The 19,383-nt window shown below is 47.5% G+C and overlaps 1 pseudogene; it reads right to left on the bottom strand.

Moving 5' to 3' along the window:
• Window positions 1–14,144: 14,144 nt before the first annotated feature.
• LOC120996875 lies at window positions 14,145–14,263 on the bottom strand (annotated as a pseudogene).
• Window positions 14,264–19,383: the final 5,120 nt, after the last annotated feature.

Genomic DNA, 19,383 nt, shown 5'->3' with positions numbered 1-19,383 from the left:
AGCGCATTATAGTCGTGGACTGAGAGGGGCTTTTCAATGACACGGGTTGCCCTTTCAATTTGGATTGTCGTGTCTGCGTGAATGGAGGAGAGCATGTAAACGTCACGCTTGTCTCTCCATTTCACCGCGAGCAGTTCTTCGTTACACAAGGCAGCCCTCTCCCCCCTTGCAAGACGGGTGGTTACAAGCCGTTGGGGGAAGCCCACGCGACTAGTTCGCGCGGTGCCACAGGAGCAAATCCGTTCTAGAAACAAATGCCTAAAGAGGGCCACACTTGTGTAGAAATTGTCCACATAAAGATGGTACCCCTTGCCGAATAAGGGTGACACCAAGTCCCAGACTGTCTTCCCACTGCTCCCCAGGTAGTCAGGGCAACCGACCGGCTCCAGGGTCTGATCTTTTCCCTCATAGATCCGAAATTTGTGGGTATAGCCTGTGGCCCTTTCACAGAGCTTATACAATTTGACCCCATACCGGGCACGCTTGCTTGGGATGTATTGTTTGAAGCCAAGGCGCCCGGTAAAATGTATTAGGGACTCGTCTACGCAGATGTTTTGCTCAGGGGTATACAAATCTGCAAATTTCTGGTTGAAATGGTCTATGAGGGGCCGAATTTTGTGGAGCCGGTCAAAAGCTGGGTGGCCTCTGGGACGGGAGGTGGTGTTGTCGCTAAAATGCAGAAAACGTAGGATGGTCTCAAATCGTGTCCTGGACATAGCAGCAGAGAACATGGGCATGTGATGAATTGGGTTCGTGGACCAATATGACCGCAATTCATGCTTTTTAGTTAGACCCATGTTGAGGAGAAGGCCCAAAAAAATTTTAATTTCGGAAACTTGGACTGGTTTCCACCGGAAAGACTGGGCATAAGAGCTTCCCGGGTTGGCGGATATAAATTGTGTGGCATACCGATTTGTTTCTGCCACGACTAAGTCCAAGAGCTCCGCAGTCAAGAACAGCTCAAAAAATCCCAGGGCCGAACCGATTTGAGCCGTCTCAACCCGAACTCCAGACTGGGCGGTGAAAGGGGGAACTACAGGTGCGGCTGAAGTTGGTGACTGCCAATCAGGGTTTGCCAGCACCTCAGGGATTCTAGGGGCTCTACGGGCCTGTCTGCGCGGTGGCTGCGACGGGGTAACTAGTGCACGTGCCACCGTACCAGCTTCAACTGCCCTTCTGGTGCTCGCCACGTCACCATGTTGTACGGCAGTGCTGGTACTAGGTCCAGGAAGGGCTGCGCTGCTGGTGTATGCCTCACCACGTGATCCGGCAGCGACAGCCCCACTCTGCTGCTCTTGAAACGGATCCTGCGTAACCTGTGGTCTAGCGACACGGGGCCGGGTACGCCTGGTGCTGCCAGGGACCTCCACCTCCTCGTCCGAACTTTGGGTCAGAGAGCCACTGCTTTCCACAGGTTCATATTCTGACCCGCTAGATTCATCAGATGAGGGTTCCCACTCCTCATCCGACTGGGTCAGAATCCTGTAGGCCTCTTCAGAAGAATACCCCCTGTTTGACATTTGGACTACTAAATTTAGGGGTATTCCCTGAGACTACCCAAGAAAAAAAGCAAACCTGTCTTACAAAGGGGAGGCTAGCGAAGTACCGGAGGCTGCTGCGGTTGATAAAAAATATCAAAACTGATTTTTTTATCGCCGCAGTGCTTGTAAAGTGAATGTGCAGTGATCAAAAAACAAAATTTTTTTTGTCACTGCGGTGGGGCGGGCGTGGGTGAACGCACGTGTGGGCGACCGATCAGGCCTGATCGGGCAAACACTGCGTTTTGGGTGGAGGGCGAACTAAAGTGACACTAATACTATTATAGATCTGACCGTGATCAGTTTTGATCACTTACAGATACTATAAAAGTACAAATGCTGATTAGCGATACGCTAATCAGCGAATAAAAGTGACTGCGGTGCGGTGGGCTGGGCGCTAACTGACGCTAACTACCTAACCAAGGGGCCTAAACTATCCCTAAAACCTAACAGCCAATACTAGTGAAAAAAAAAAAGTGACAGTTTACACTGATCACTTTTTTTCCTTTCAATAGTGATTGACAGGGGCGATCAAAGGGGTGATCAAAGGGTTAATTGGGGTGCAGGGGGGTGATCTGGGGCTAAAGTGTGGTGTTGGTGCTACTCACTGTGAAGTCTGCTCCTGTGCTGGATCCAACCGACGAAAAGGACCAGCACAGGAGCAGAGAAGCCATATAACAGATCATATTTACTAATATGATCTGTTATCTGGCTTCTGATTCGATTTTTTGAAAATCGCCAGCCTGCCAGCCAATGATCGTTGCTGGCAGGCTGGTGACGAAATACTTCTTTAACTTTTGCCGGCCCGCGATGCGCATGCGCGGGCCGGCAATGCACGAAATCTCGCGTCTCGCGAGAGGACGCACCGGCGCGTCCACCCAGAACAACAGGACCGCCGCAAAGACGCAATCCTGCGTACGGCGGTCCTGAGGTGGTTAATATGGGCTGCCGATGGGGGCAGCTGTGAGTGGCCCCTATTTTGCCTCTTTGCAGCAGCCAGCAGGGTCCCTGACAGCGCTCAATTACTGCCCTGATGGTGACCCTGCTGCGCTGCTGACATCCACTTGATGATAATGTGGACCTGTCTGCACTGACTACACAGACATCGCGAGCCGCCTGCCCCCCCTCCCCCCGCACTTTCTCATTATTATGGTGACATTGGTTGGTGAGACTAGCGCAACAGTGCCGGAAGCTTGTGATGTCAGTGTCACATAAGAAAGATGTCCTTCACTATGCGAGCCATGCCGCTCTGCTCGCATAGTGAAGGATAGGGTTAGGATCGGGACGGGACAGGGAGCTGCCTTGGGCCCCCCAGGAGCAACTGGGCCCAGGGCAGCTGCCCCTTTTGCCCCGCGTTAAAGACGGCCCTGGCGGTGGGCGACCCCGCTAAAGGAGCATGTGATTGGTCCATTATAAGAGAACATGTGTGCAGATTACTGATCTCTGAAGACGTTATGAAAAATATTATGTTATATATTATTTAATATTTATTTATTTTTTACTATATTATTTATCAATTTATTTGTATTTATTTTAATCACTTTGCACATTGTCTATAAGGTCGGTCACATGACTTCCTAGCCCCTGGCCCTGCATAACACATATCATTCAGATAGAACACCCAGAGGTTGGGGCTATGCTGGGAGGAGTAATTCCTTAGAAGGTAGAACATCATTGGTTGCTGTATGTTATAAATCCAGAGGTCGAGCTCTGCTAGGAGTTGTAGTTAGAATGTACTGGTTTATAAAAATAAATTTTTTATTTTTTTTTATATTGTTTAAAAACTTCCATTAACTGGACTGAGCCATTGGCTGCCGATACTTGTGATGTCATCACCTTCTAGAATGGCTCCGCCCCCAAGTGACTGTGACATCACTCAGGAGTTCTATGTCGGGCATTGGAACCATCATTTCTGTGCAGTTGTATTGGTATGCTCAGGAGACTGCAGCATATTATTGATTGCTCCCCATTTTGGAGAATCTCATCGCGCATATTTTGCATCCAGAGTCTTTAAAAATGGAAAATCTCAGAAATTCTACCCGAAGAGGTAAGTGATCTCCTACGTACATAACATACATGTTCTGGTACCTACCAATCACCGGCTTAAGGTGAGATTGTTGGGGGGGTTATATGGACTTATTAGTCATTTATATGATGTTTTGTTATTAGGACACAGTTCGGGAAGATCAGCCCCAGAAGGTGCCGCTCGTACCCGCGGTCTTCCTGGAGGCCAGACTTCCAGAGCACGTCATGCTCGACCGGCGCCATATGGACAGCAGACAGCCATGACTGGAGAAGAGCGGGCGTCCACTCCAGGGAGACGCAGAAGAACATCTACTGCCCCCAATAACACCACTGGCTGGAGGAGGACACGGCAGTCTGTGCGCCAGTTACACCAGGCGCTGGAGGAGCTGCCCATTAACATCATGGGCACAGCCGGCTCCAGAGGAGGTTGTGTCATCTGCCTCCTGGAGTTCGAGGTGGGAGAGTCGGTCACCACTCTCCCCTGCTCCCATGATTTCCATGGAGCCTGTATAAGACCTTGGCTCCTGGAGAATCCAGTCTGCCCCCTGTGTCGCTCCCCGCTGCTGACCAGATAATGGAGGACTGATATGGTATGTGGATTGTGTACCCTGTATAGAATAAGCCCCTTACACAGATGTCACCTCATCAGCCGACTACCAAGAAGCTGGAGGGTTGTCAGGTGAAGCATTCGCAGAATGCACGGCCGGGCGCTCTATTTCACTTCCTTGTGTATTGGCCCCAGGACCAGTTATTGGGGTCTTTTCCCTGACCTTGTAGCACTGGTTCTGATCCTGGATTTTGTATTTGATTTTAGTTATGATCCGATCTGATTTGACTATGATTTCGGATGATCCCTCTGTACCGCGCACTCGGCTCTGATTGACCCCCGTTGCTGACCCTGGACCGTACGACTATTCTTCTGCCTCCTGATTCTGTACCGCGCACTCGGCTCTGCTTGATCCTCGATGATGACCCCTGGACCGTACGACTATTCTTCTGCCTCCTGATTCTGTACTGCATACTCAGCCCTACTACATCTTCACTGTTCCTCTTCGGGTTGTCTGACCATCCTCCTGATCACTGCACCTGTTCTACAATCTCAGCTCTGCTAGTCCGATACATCATGGTAGGTGAATAGACTTTCCATTCGGTGTCCCTCATTGTACTCGTACCTCTAATCCTACTAATAAACCAGCGGGCAAGTGACGAGCACCAAGTCCTGGCCCCAACACAGAGCCTTACACCCCAAACTCAGTCATGAGAAGGGGGTGCACGGAAATTGTGCCGTCCGGGAGGAGATTTCTCTAGATATGGGAGACGCAGATGGTGACAATTCTGCATCTTCCATCTTCATTTCAGCAGCTTCTGAAGTTCAGATCTGGAGGATCCTGTAAATGCAGACGTTACTCCCAGGAGATTATGTCACGTCTATAATGTTGTCTTTTCTATTTGTCAGATTCTTTGCGGATGATTCGTGGCTTCAAGGGGAAGATCATCTCCAGTTTTGTCCAGTCCCTGCTGTGGACACAACGCGTTCAGCTCGGCCACATCCAGTGACTTCTGCGCCATCTTGCTATCTGTTCCATGTCGGCAGCTGCTCCAAAAAAGAGCAAATATAAATGTGGACTTTGTAATGTACTATAAAGACATTCTAGCCAAATACGTCACATATAATATATATATATATATCACTGGTCTGGGTGAATAATGGGTGTTGACACTTTTCGGTGCTTGACGGGGAAACATGGGCGACGATCATAAGTAAGGGCAATAAAGTCCATGGCAAGTAATAAAGAGTCCCAATAAGTATTGGCATATATCAAAGTGAAAATATAGTATTTTAGCATATAAAACTTTTAAGAGATGATCACAGAAAATGTCCTTCTGGGCATATGGCTTAAAACATTATAAAACATGTCCATAGCAAAATCCCAAATCAACCTGAAAAAATGGTTAAAGGGAAAACATGTGCAAAAACAGGCACAAACGTGATGAAGAAAGTCTTGTCCGACAGAAGATAATAGGTCCAATGAACGCAGCTTTCTCCTGGTAGGTGGTTCGGATGGGCTCCAGTGGGACCTCTTGTTCAGTCTCTGGGAGACAAGTTTCATCTGAGTCCTCCCAATTTTCTGACTTAGGCCGCAGGCTGGTCACCGCTGTAGCGTACGGATCTCTCAGGCCCTCAGCAGGGGTGAATGCCACTTGTTCCCCCTCCCAGAGTTTATGCATGTACCCCAATAAGTAATTCCGCTTGACGGACCTTCGATTAACATATAGGTCCCGGCCTGTAGTGTGATCTTTGATGAATCCAAAACCCCGGTCCTTATCAAAGGTGACAACCGTGCCCGACCTCCGTTCCAAGCTTGGCTGACAGTCTCTAGGGTCCTCATGGATGGCTTTGGCAACCTTTTCAAAGTAAATTTTTGTTTGAGTCGTCTTGAGCACCGCAGCAGCTCCTATCTCTTCCATGAGAGCAGGCCACAAGGGACTCAGCCTGAGAAAACTCTTACATGGCTGCCGACAGGGGTAGGGCGACATCTCCGATCCCGGAGAGTAGGCATATGGCTCACCAATCTCTTGTCCTGTCCCGGGCTGTGGCCCTCTAAGCGCAGAAGTCTCTCTTGTTGCTCCGCTCGCTGACATGTCCGGCAAAGCAGTCACTTCCAGTATCTCCGAAGGCAGACTCCGCCTTGTCTCTAGCACGCCCCCTAGGTACTCCAGTATAGGGGTGGCGGCGTGTATATTGTCCATGCAAATTAGGTTATGGCACAGCAGAAATACCATTCCCGCTTCTCAGCACAGTGGCGCCAATATTTTCACAATTTGAGGGGCTGTGACTTCGTTTTTACCGCCAAGCTGCTCTGTGATGGCGCAGCAAACAACCACAAGTACTTCTGGCGGCAATTTTAAGTGTAAAACAGTCCATTCAAATAAAGCAAGCAGCGCTATTGACTTTTGAAAAATCCACAATTTTGCAGTTTTAAAGATGCGGTTTTGTAGTAGAAGTGTAGCGCAATACATGCAGACAGTCTCTAAACAGCCTAAACAGGTTTTTTTGGCTCAATAAAAGCAATCCAACAGTTGGGGCTCATTCACAATAGGCAGTCTGTAATGGCGCAGGGGTTTGCAAATCCTGTTCACACAGTTCAGTAAAGGCACAAAGGAATGAATCCTGTTCGTGGTGACGCCAAGATTAATTATTCGGTATGTCAGATAGAGATGGCCTTGCGGTTCGCCCGGTGGTCGTTTTGCGGCGAACTTTGCGTGTTCGCGATTCGCCGAACATGCGAACATATGGAGAAATTCGCGCCCGCCATATTCTTTTACATTATGAAGAACTTTGACCCATGACACATTCATCAGTTGGTACAGGACAGCCAATTGAGACATTTCAGCACATGGACATACCCCTTACCTTATAAATAAACCTGATCTGGCCGCCATTTTACATTCAGTGTTTTGCCAGTGTAGGGAGAGGTTGCTGTGTGGAGCAGGGACAGGCTGTTAGGGACACCAAACACTAGCTAATAGGGCCACATAAGTCCTTTTAAGGACTGGTATAGGTGTGCTATCGATAGGTGTGATACACAGAGGGGTGCAATATACTTATAATATACTTTTATAATGAGTCAAAAACACATAGATCTATATAGTGATCACCTGGAAGTCAGGGGCCTAGGGGCTAGGGGCTTACTAGGGCCATTTTTATATAGGGTAAGGTTCCAGACGGGGTCGCTCTTATCAGGGCGGGTGGTCTGTGGTTAGGTTATCACGGCCAGAATAGCACCCCCCAGTAGGGCAATATCAGGAACAGATCTTTGCCCACCCTGTCCTTCAATACTACATCATCATCTAGCCCAGGGATAGATGTTTTTTGCTTTCCCTCCAGGATTCATGGATGTGCACTGGAACCCCCCGGATTGTGGTAGGACATATGGTTTCTGATTTGATGCCGCCGAGCACCTGATTTAGTGCCGCCGAGCACTTGTTATTGCCTACCACATCTATGCTTTTTGCTTAACTTTAATAATTTAATTTATTTTCATTTTGAGGGATATCTTTTCCATTCACACGTCCGCAAAATGGGTCCACATCTGTTCCGCAATTTTGCGGAACGGGTGCAGACCAATTCATTTTCAATGGGGCCGGAATGTGATGTCCGCATACGCATTTGAGGATCCGTGCTTCCGTTTCCGCAAAAAAATAGAACATGTCCTATTCTTGTCCGCAATTGCAGACAAGATTAGGCATTTTCTATTATAGTGCCGGCGATGTGCGGTCCCCAAATTGCGGAATGCACATTGCCATGTCTGTGTTTTACAGATCCGCAAAACACTTACATTATTAAAGGTTATGTTTTATCTTTATGTATATTCTAATGGATTGCCTTCCTTGTACAATGTTATAATATACTTTCTATGTTAGAAAGTATATTATAGTGCATTTGTATTGTGCGGCAGTTGTGTGTGGTTCTGCTGCGATACTGCAGGTATATAGAGGGACAAGTGTTATTGGAACAAATCATTTCTACTGGTGTGATATACCAGTCCCCCCAAAACTGATTGAAGCGGGGTGTTATATACCAATATACTTTCTTTATAGTTCATCTGGGTACTGTATAGTGCTTATGCGCATGCGCGTACCCAAAAATTATATTGCCGATATTTCGCACTGAAAAAAATAATAAATGGAGATCGCTAATTCGAATAATACATCTGGTATGTCACTGTCCATGTTGTGGGACTATTTGTGCACTTCTAGTAATTATTTCTTGGCTGCAAATAAGAGCTGAAGGTTTTTCAGGTTTGCCTGCCATTAAAATGAATGGGACCCGCCGTGAACTTGCGGTTCGCGAACATTTGATCGCGTTCGCGAACTGTCCCGGCAGATGTTCGTCCATTACTAATGCCAGACCAACAGGGGAATTATACGTGAGGTCACGGTGTGAGCAATAGGTGGGCCGAGGTAAATACAGTTCTGGTTACTCACGGTTATGTCGTCCCTGGGCAGGTCTGCACAAGTGATGAGGAGAACGGCACAAGAATTCTCTGGGGCACACTCTGGTGTAAGGGACACAGGCCAGATGGTGGTTTGTGGTGCCCTTGTTGTTCTGTATTAATGTGCCTATGGCAATGTCCCTTTTAGTCGTGATGCCACTACCTTTTGTGGTGGTACAACCATTTACTGTAGTGTTAACTGAGGAACCGAAGACTGAGACAAGGATGGTGCAATCCAACTTATAACTTTTACTGAACTTTGCTCCTGGTAACATTACATCTAAGTAATAAAGAGTCTGTTGGTACATCCAAGTATGAAATACAGTCTCATGCATACAGGGGTAAGGTAATGTAAGTCCTCAAAAGAAACAGGCTCTTAGTCCTATATATATATTTATGGTCAGGGCTAGGAAAGACGTCGGCGTACGCAGAAACTCCCGCCCTGAGCAAGGTGGCTGAATTATGCCAGGAGCCACGTCGTGGGTACACCAAGAAAGGGGGCATACCCAGTGGAAGCTGGAAAAAGGGGCGGGAGGGAGGGGCGTGATGCTCGGGCACCTGGCTGGACGGTAACGAGGGGCATAAGTAGCCAGACGCCCCTCCCACAAATGCAGGCTGGTAACAGCCTTACCTATTTATGGTCAGGGCTAGGAAAGACGTCGGCGTACGCAGAGACTCCCGCCCTGAGCAAGGTGGCTGAATTATGCCAGGAGCCACGTCGTGGGTACACCAAGAAAGGGGGCAAAAACAACAATTAGGAACAACTCTTTATTATAAGAATTACAAAGCCAAGGAACAAAAGGCACGAGATATCTCTACTTGAGGGTTGGGGATGTATCTGGTGAAACAAGAGGACCGCCACCGCCCCATGCACCGAATAACATGAGCTGGCACCTGATGCCGAGATGCTGCGGAGGCCGCCCCTATGCGGAAAGAATGCCCCGATATTACTTTAGGATCATAACCTAGATTTTGGGCAATGGCACGGATATAGGATATGAACTGCGAATCATTGAGAGGTTTGCCTGCGTGTGGCAGGAGCGGGCTGTCTGGAAGTGAGTCCTGAATATGTAACAATAATTGGTGAAGCACCTGAACCGGGCACCAATTGTTGGTGGTCGGGTAGAATTTGACCTCAGTGGGTGGACCCGTCTGGCTGGTTTTGGTGGAGGGTAGGAGGAGAGTATAATGACCACGGCCCCATGACAGATGTTGCTTCAAAGGATGGCTCTGACAGTTTGAGCCGGCTAGAACTTCCCCGGGCCTAAGGAACCCATAAAAAATTAGATACATGGCCGCTTTTAGAATCAGGCTAGTGGAGGGCCAAAAAGGATTACCGTCCAACGATAAGGAGAGATCCCTAAACAACTCGCTAGACACTGGTTGCCTACGGCTAACGGACCCCTTACCCTCCTTTTGAATACCCCGAAGGGTGGCCTTAATAGCCTGGACGGAGAAAAAGGACCTGCGGTGAGGATTAATCAGCATGAAGTGGTGTTGTAGTCCGGCTAAATAAAGTTTGATGGTATTGTGCGACAGAGATAGTTGAGAGTGACAATGAGCTAAGAAGGACATGATATAGGAGGTTTCGGAATGATGACCCCTCGGATGAATCTTGGAGAATTTATCAAACGCTCTCAGGCCGGCCTGATAATTCCTCGCCGTATTGCGCGACAGAGATTTTCTGACCAGACCCTTGACTTTGTCTATGAGAGAATCTAGACCAGAGTGTAACATAGTAACATAGTAACATAGTACATAAGGCCGAAAAAAGACATTTGTCCATCCAGTTCGGCCTGTTATCCTGCAAGTTGATCCAGAGGAAGGCAAAAAACCCTGTGAGGTAGAAGCCAATTTTCTCCACTTTAGGGGAATAAAAGAATCCTTCCCGACTCCAATCATGCAATCAGAATAACTGCGGTTATTAATTAGATCTCCCCTCAGTCGTCTTTTTTCTAAAGTGAATAACCTTAATTTTGATAATCTTTCAGGGTACTGTAGTTGCCCCATTCCAGTTATTACTTTAGTTGCCCTCCTCTAAACCCTCTCTAGCTCTGCTATGTCTGCCTTGTTTACAGGAGCCCAGAACTGTACACAGTACTCCATGTGTGGTCTGACTAGCGATTTGTAAAGTGGTAGGACTATGTTCATATCACGGGAATCTATGCCCCTTTTGATGCAACCCATTATCTTGTTGGCCTTGGCAGCAGCTGCCTGACACTGGTTTTTGCTGCTTAGTTTGCTGTTTATTAAAATTCCTAGATCCTTTTCCATGTCAGTGTTACCGAGTGTTTTACCATTTAGTATGTACCAGTGACTTGCATTTTTCCTTCCCATGTGCATAACCTTACATTTATCAGTGTTAAACCTCATCTGCCACTTATCTGCCCAAGCCTCCAATCTATCCAGATCCCTCTGTAGTAGTATACTGTCCTCATCAGTGTAAATTACTTTACAAAGTTTAGTGTCATCTGCGAAAATTGATACTTTACTATGCAAGTCTTCTACAAGATCATTAATAAATATATTGAAGAGAATAGGGCCCAATACTGACCCCTGAGGTACTCCGCTAGTGACAGTGACCTAATCTGAGTGTGTACCGTTAATAACCACCCTCTGTTTTCTATCACTCAGCCAGTTACTTACCCACATACAGATTTTCTCCCAGTCCGAGCATTCTCATTTTATATACTAACCTTTTATGCGGTACAGTGTCAAATGCTTTGGAGAAGTCCAGATATACGATATCCATTGATTCGCCGCTGTCAAGTCTAGAACTTACCCCCTCATAGAAACTGATTAAATTAGTTTGACATGACCGATCCCTCACGAAGCCATGCTGATATGGCGTTATTTGCTTATTTCCGTTGAGATGCTCTAATATAGCATCTCTCAGAAAACCTTCAAACAGTTTACCCACAACAGATGTTAAACTTACTGGCCTATAGTTTCCAGGCTCTGTTTTTGGACCCTTTTTGAATATTGGCACCACATATGCCACGCGCCAATCCTGTGGGACATTCCCTGTCAGTATAGAGTCTGCAAATATCAGAAATAAGGGTCTGGCTATGACATTACTTAATTCCTTTAGGATACGGGGGTGTATGCCATTCGGTCCTGGCGATTTGTCTATTTTAATCTTTTTAAGTCGCTGATGTACTTCTTCCTGGGTCAGACAGGACACTTTTAATGGGGAATTTATTTTTGCATTCTGCATGTCATCTGACAATTTATTTTCCTCAGTGAATACATTGGAGAAAAAAATATTTAACAGCTTTGCTTTCTCCTCGTCGCTCTCTGCGACTCCCCCCTCATTACTCTTTAAAGGGCCAACACCTTCAGATTTATACTTTTTAACATTTATATAATTGAAGAACATTTTAGGGTTAGTTTTACTCTCTTTGGCAATTAATCTCTCGGTCTCTAGTTTGGCCGCTTTTATTTGTTTTTTACATGTTCTATTTTTTTCCTTATAGTTTTTCAGTGCTTCCATGCAACCCTCCTGTTTTAGTGTTTTATATGCTTTCTTTTTGTCATTTATTGCTTTCTTTACAGTTCTGTTTATCCACATTGGTTTCTTTTTGTTCCTTAACCTTTTATTACCATACGGTATGTACCTCTCACAATGAGTTTTTAGGATGTTTTTAAAGATATCCCATTTTGTGTCTGTATTTGTGAGGACTTTGTCCCAGTTAGTTTGGCCTATGGCCTCTCTTAGTTGGCTAAATTTAGCTTTTTTGAAGTTTGGTATTTTTGTTCCTCCCTGTAGAAACGCTCTTTTGAATGATAATTGGAAGGTTATTACTTTATGGTCACTATTTCCCAGGTGTCCCCCGACCTGCACGTCTGTTGTTCTGTCCGGTCTATTGGTTAATACTAAGTCCAGTATGGCCGTCCCTCTAGTCGGGTCCTGAACCAGTTGGGAGAGGTAATTGTCTTTGGTTATTGCCACGAACCTGTTTCCCTTATGAGATATACAAGTTTCAGTTTCCCAGTCTATATCTGGGTAGTTGAAGTCCCCCATAATAACCACCTCATTATGATTTGCCGCCTCGTCTATCTCGTTTAGTAGTAGATTTTCTGTGGACTCTGGTATATTAGGTGGTTTATAGTAAACTCCTATTAGTAATTTATTGTTGTTTTTAGCTCCATGTATCTCTACCCATAGTGACTCCACATGTTCATGTCCCTCACTTATATCTTCTCGGACTGTGGGCTTTAGACAGGACTTTATATAAAGGCAGACCCCTCCCCCTCTCCGGTTTTGACGATCCTTTCTAAACAGACTGTAACCTTGTACATTAACTGCCCAGTCATAGCTATCATCCAGCCATGTCTCAGTTATTCCCACTATGTCATAGTCCTCCTCACACATCACTAATTCCAGTTCACCAGTTTTATTAGTCAGGCTTCTGGCATTAGTATACATACATTTGAGAGGTTTATGTATATTTTTTACCCTACACCTTTCCTTCTGAACTGTTCTAGTCCCTCCTTCCATTCCTCCCCCATTCTTATTACCTTGCCCCCGGTCTCTATCTGCACTATCTTCCCCTCCTATAACGTAATTACCCTCCCCCCCAGTCCCTAGTTTAAACACTCCTCCAACCTTCTAGCCATCTTTCTCCCCAGCACAGCTGCCCCTTCCCCATTGAGGTGCAGCCCGTCCCTACGATAGAGCCTGTAGCCGATAGAAAAATCGGCCCAGTTCTCAAGGAACCCAAACCCCTCCTTCCTACACCAGTTCTTGAGCCACTTGTTAATCTCCCTAATCTCCCATTGCCTTTCTTGTGTGGCTCGTGGTACAGGCAGTATTTCGGAAAATACTACCTTTGAGGTCCTTGCCCTCAGCTTTTGACCTAAATCCCTTAAATCATTTTTAAGGACTCTCCACCTACCTCTAACTTTGTCATTGGTTCCGATATGGACCATGACCGCTGGATCGTCTCCAGCCCCTCCCAGTAATCTGTCAACCCGATCCGCGATGTGTCGAACTCTAGCGCCAGGAAGACAGCACACTGTTCGGCGATCACGGTCTTTGTGACAGATTTCCCTATCTGTTCCCCTAATAATGGAGTCTCCCACTACCAGCACCTGTCTGGCCTGCCCTGCTCTCCTGGTTCCCTGCTTACTGGAGCTGACATTCCCCTGACTGGCAGAGGAAGTGTCTGGCTGCAGCAGTGCCGTCCCCGGACTGACATCCCCCTCATCTGCCAAACGTGCAAACTTGTTGGGGTGTGTCAGATCAGGGCTAGCCTCCCTGGCACTCTTCCCTCTACCCCGCTTTCTAACTTTTACCCAGCTAGCTACCTCACTTTCCTCAGCCTCCTCTCTGTCACCCTCCCCCTCATCTACCCCAAAGAGTGCTTGCTCGGTGAGAAGCAAACTCTTTTGCAAATTATCAATGCCTCTCAGTGTTGCAACTTACCCATTTAGAGACTCGATCTGCGATTCCAAACGGGTAATTTGCTCACATCTAGAACAAAGATATACACCCTTGAACTCCTGTTCCAGGACTGCATACATCATGCAAGATGTGCACTGGACAGCGTTGAAAATTGTGCAACACATACTAAATGGGGAGAGTCAACGGAACAAGGGATTCCCAACCAGTCTCCCGAGCTGGTACTTGCCAAGCCTTAAGCTGCTTATCTTCTGCGATCTGACGAGTGCAGGTACATTCAGCTTAGAATAACCGTTGCCGAATTGAGGCACGGGCCACCTGACCGATCCGCGTCGGGCATTTCCTGAAAAAAAACCAGAAAATTAAAACGGGAAAGAGCGTCCGCGGCCCTATTCTGTTCGCCTGAAATGTGGACACATTGCATATGAAAATTGTGGCGGAGGGACAACCAGACTAGTTTGCGCAACAAGGCCATAATCTTGAAGGACTGGGCCCTGCCTTTGTTAACAATGTCCACCAAGGTCTGACTATCCGTGACGAAGTCACCAATAGTGACCCCAAACCTGAGCTGCAGCCACGACGGGATACAGTTCCAGAAGGGGAGAAGATTTGAGAGCTGCTGAGTCTGAGGCTAATTCTGGCGGCCATCCGGCGGCCAGCCAGTGGGACCTGAAAATGGCAGCGAACCTGGAGAAGAAGAGTCCCACTGTGGAACGAACAGGGAAATGCCATTCCAGTTGGAGAGAAAACTGTTCCACATGACCAGGTCCGCGATGGCCTGGCTGTCTAGATGGACGACAGAATCCTGCTCTGGAGCAGAGGGCAGAAGACATAACAACCTGGAAAGAAAGGCCCTGCCTTGAGGCATAATTCTGGTGGCAAAGTTAAGCATCCCCAGCAAGGATTGCAACTCGACCTTGGTCAGAGAGTGGGACCGGACCGCCTGAGAGATAGCTGAGCGGATCCGAAGCAATTTCTCGCTGGGGAGGCTGGCCTCCATCTTGACTGTATCCAAAATGATGCCCAGGAAGGTGACCTTGGTGGCCGGACCCTCAGTCTTGGCGGCAGCGACAGGGACCTGAAGACGGGAAAAAATATCCAGCAGTGTGCTTGGAATGGATGGGACCTGTCTGAGCCTTTCTACAATAAGGAAGTCATCCAGGTAGTGGACGATCATGGATAAACCGCCGTGATGGATGAGGATCCAATGCAGGGCTTTGGCCAGTTGTTCAAAAAGCCACGGGCTACTTTTAGACCCAAAGGTGAGCCGGGTGGCGAAGTAGAATTTATCCGCCCACTTGATGCCATAATCCAAAGCTGCAGATGGATTGGAAGCTGATTAAAAGCATCGGCTATATCTACCTTGGCCAACCAAGCCCCGGCCCCTGCTTGCAGAATGTACTGAATGGCCTCATCGACTGAAGAATATTGCATAGAATATTCCTCAGAGGGAATGAGTGAGTTGAGACTGGGGATGGACAACATATGAGGCGCAGAGAGATCATAGATGAGACGCTTTTTATTAGAAGATTGCTTTGTAACAAGGCCAATGGGACTGATGCGCCATGATTGGAATGGAATCTCTGAAAAGGGAGCAATAATGAACCCTTTGTCGACCTCCGATTGGATGAGGGAAGTTACTGCTTCAGGATCGCTGGCAGCGGATAACAGATTGGGGCCTGCCCAGCAGCCCTGGGGAAGTGTAATAAGGCCAGTGTGGAAACCCTCTCTGAACCCATCCAACAAGAAGGTGACAAAAGGACGATCGGGGTGGTCCCGCAGAAGAACAGCCAATAATTCCAAATTGATGTCGGCTAGTCAGGAATCCTTGGCTGTCTTCCTGGGACAGGAGGGACGGGGATGAGCCCGAAAACAAAGAGAACAAATGTGGAGCGCATGGCAGGAATTAAAGGCACAGCCCTTAGCATTAAAATTATTGCATACCTGGCTGCTACCGAGGTACAAACTTGGTCTGCCCAGCTTATCTAAGGAAGATGAAAACCTGGAGGACCCGGAAGGACCTGGCGAGGGAGCTGACTGCGGGGCTTGCACCGGATTAGGGCACCACTCAGTGGAATGAAAAATGGACTGGCAGATGGCACAAAGAGGGGCCTTGAGACCCGCAAAGTGTCGGCAAAACAACTCCATGTCCAAGTCTGCCCAGTTTGACACGAACTGAAACTGGTTCAGAGCAGCAGCGGCTTTGGCAGAAAAAGAACGATGGTAGTCGTAAAAAGCCGAGCCGCCGTATTTGTGCCCCAAGTCCGTAATCCGGTACAAATAAGTATCCAACTCTTCCCTGCGAGCTGGCTGAGCGGAGCACACCACGTCCCTGTAGAGGCTGAAGGCCAGAATGAACTCAGAAATAGATAACTTCCTATTTAGCCGAGCATCCTTAGCCTTCAACACTACAGAAACCTCTCCGCAGTTGATGACCCGATTCTCAGAAATATCCCGGGAGGCAATAAGTATGGACACCAAATTCACGTCCTTGCCTGCCAGGATATCCTTTTTGATATGCTCCGGAACAAAATGAGAAGGGGCGATTTGAGGAGTTGCAGAAGGCCTACCTGCAACGTCCTGAGGAATGGCAGGGGTGGCTGCCGAACCTGGATATTGCGGCCTGGTTTCCAAGACTGCTACCCTAGCCTGAATGTCTGTGACCGAGCCAGCAAGACCACTGATGGAAGACTGGATCTGGGCTAGAGCCAGCTGTTTGGACTCGAAGTTGGATTGTTCCGCCATCGGACCCAAGGCCGTCATCAGCAGGCGATATAATTCAGCTTTGCGAGCAGACGCGGGATGCCGGATCCCCCTGCGATTAAGCTCAGCAATCAATTTCGGCACCGTCCAATTTCTCAAGGATGTGCCGCTGTTGTGCCCTGAGACGGAGGTTCCTGGCATGGAGATGTTGTCATCCATATCGGAGATGTGGGACATACTTGACCTGAGAAAAAAGATGAATTATGACCACCTAGAAAAATGGAAGAAGAAGCACAGACGGATGCGGAGAGAGCAGATGGGAGAATGTGAGAGACTGGAGGCGTGTAAAATGTTCATCGGATGAAAAAGACCTACCTGACAGGACACGAACGGATTTGGAAACCCGGCTCCAAAACCCCAATTGTTTATGTTGGAACTAATGAAATAAAATGACCCTGAGTATAAACCGACGTTTGACCCAGCCCCAGTAACCATCTCTAACCGACTTACCAGGGAATGCCTCAGAATTGCCTGGACGAAAAGTAGGAAAAGCGCAAAAAGTAATAGCCAATCTAAAGGAAGGAAAAACAACGTCAGAATTAAAGATGATAGACGAGCGCCCTGAGTGATCCAGGAGAACACAGACACCCTGGGCGATCCAGGCACATTGAGACCCTGGGCGATCCAGAAGACACTAACACCCTGAAGGATCCAGGAGACACGGAGACCCTGGGTGGTCCAGGAGAACGGACAACCTGGGCGACCCAGGGACACCGACACCCCGAACGAACCAGGAGATACCGACAGCCTGAGCGATCCAGGGAATGTTAACCACATGAAAGTACCAAAACCGCAAGTTCTGGTAAAATGATGATAAAGCGGAGGAACAGACTGGACGACATGAGTATTGTCGCTCCACGTTACCATCACATACATAGAGCCAGATCAACAGCTGCAGTAGCTCGCAGGACATCTGCTGAGCGCTGGATGTCAGGGACGTGTGTGGGAAGGTGAACCTGAAGTAAGTGCATAACTGCCCCTTAGCAAGCTGGCAGAGTGCAACCGGAACTGAGCCCCCTTGAATGGCCCGGGACCCCCACCTTGCATCAAGCCAAACGGCAAATGCAAGTTTATACCCCTACCAGCCTGCTAAAGAACCAGGACCTAACCAACCCACTCATGACACCTCCGCACCGCATGTTAGATGCATAAAACCACACTGTGACGCCGCTCCCCGGCCCCGTCTACACCTTGCACCACCGGGTGCTGGAATCCAGGCTAGGCGTGAGGCTAAGCCGGAGCGGAGCTAGCTGAGCCCCGATTACCTGGGAGCCTGACGATCGGCGCTCCAGACCTCAGTAGCGCGTGCGCAGGAGACAGGAAGCAGGACCTCGGATGGAAGATGAGGGAGAGCGAATCCGCAAGTGATGCGTGATGCACGGGCGCCTGGCTGGACGGTAACAAGCGGCATAAGTAACAGCCTTACCTATATATATATATATATATATATATATATATATATATATACAGTACAGACCAAAAGTTTGGACACACCTTCTCATTCAAAGAGTTTTCTTTATTTTCATGACTATGACTATGAAAATTGTAGATTCACACTGAGGGCATCAAAACTATGAATTAACACATGTGGAATTATATACATAAACAAGTGTGAAACAACAGAAAATATGTCATATTCTAGGTTCTTCAAAGTAGCCACCTTTTGCTTTGATTACTGCTTTGCACACTCTTGGCATTCTCTTGATGAGCTTCAAGAGGTAGTCCCCTGAAATGGTTTTCACTTCACAGGTGTGCCCTGTCAGGTTTAATAAGTGGGATTTCTTGCCTTATAAATGGGGTTGGGACCATCAGTTGCGTTGAGGAGAAGTCAGGTGGATACACAGCTGATAGTCCTACTGAATAGACTGTTAGAATTTGTATTATGGCAAGAAAAAAGCAGCTAAGTAAAGAAAAACGAGTGGCCATCATTACTTTAAGAAATGAAGGTCAGTCAGTCAGCCGAAAAATTGGGAAAACTTTGAAAGTAAGGGCTATTTGACCATGAAGGAGAGTGATGGGGTGCTGCGCCAGATGACCTGGCCTCCACAGTCACCGGACCTGAACCCAATCGAGATGGTTTGGGGTGAGCTGGACCGCAGAGTGAAGGAAATAGGGCCAACAAGTGCTAAGCATCTCTGGGAACTCCTTCAAGACTGTTGGAAGACCATTTCAGGGGACTACCTCTTGAAGCTCATCAAGAGAATGCCAAGAGTGTGCAAAGCAGTAATCAAAGCAAAAGGTGGCTACTTTGAAGAACCTAGAATATGACGAATTTTCAGTTGTTTCACACTTGTTTGTTATGTATATAATTCCACATATGTTAATTCATAGTTTTGATGCCTTCATAGTCATGAAAATAAAGAACTTTTAGCTATATATAAAAGCTACTGCTTCATAGGCTTTGAAGTAATAAAAGTCTTTGGCTGGTAATAACTCTCGCCTGATTCTAACCTGACTTGAAGGTGGTTTTCTGAATCTTTGAACTTCTATTTTCCAGTGTTTTTCTGACAGATGGCCTATCTGTCCTCAGGGTTTTGTCACGGCCTATGGTGTGCGCTGTGACACTGATGCTACACTTGCGGTTGTCTCGGCGATCTGGGTGATTGCCGTGACATGTTTGCCACGCATGTTGTTGCCTGCGGCAATGTGTAGCTTT

This window comes from Bufo bufo, chromosome 3, assembly GCF_905171765.1.
Source record: "Bufo bufo chromosome 3, aBufBuf1.1, whole genome shotgun sequence".
Classification (NCBI taxonomy): domain Eukaryota; kingdom Metazoa; phylum Chordata; class Amphibia; order Anura; family Bufonidae; genus Bufo; species Bufo bufo.
The sequence above is the reverse complement of the archived record's forward strand: the minus strand, read 5'-3'. Positions and strand labels throughout refer to the sequence as shown.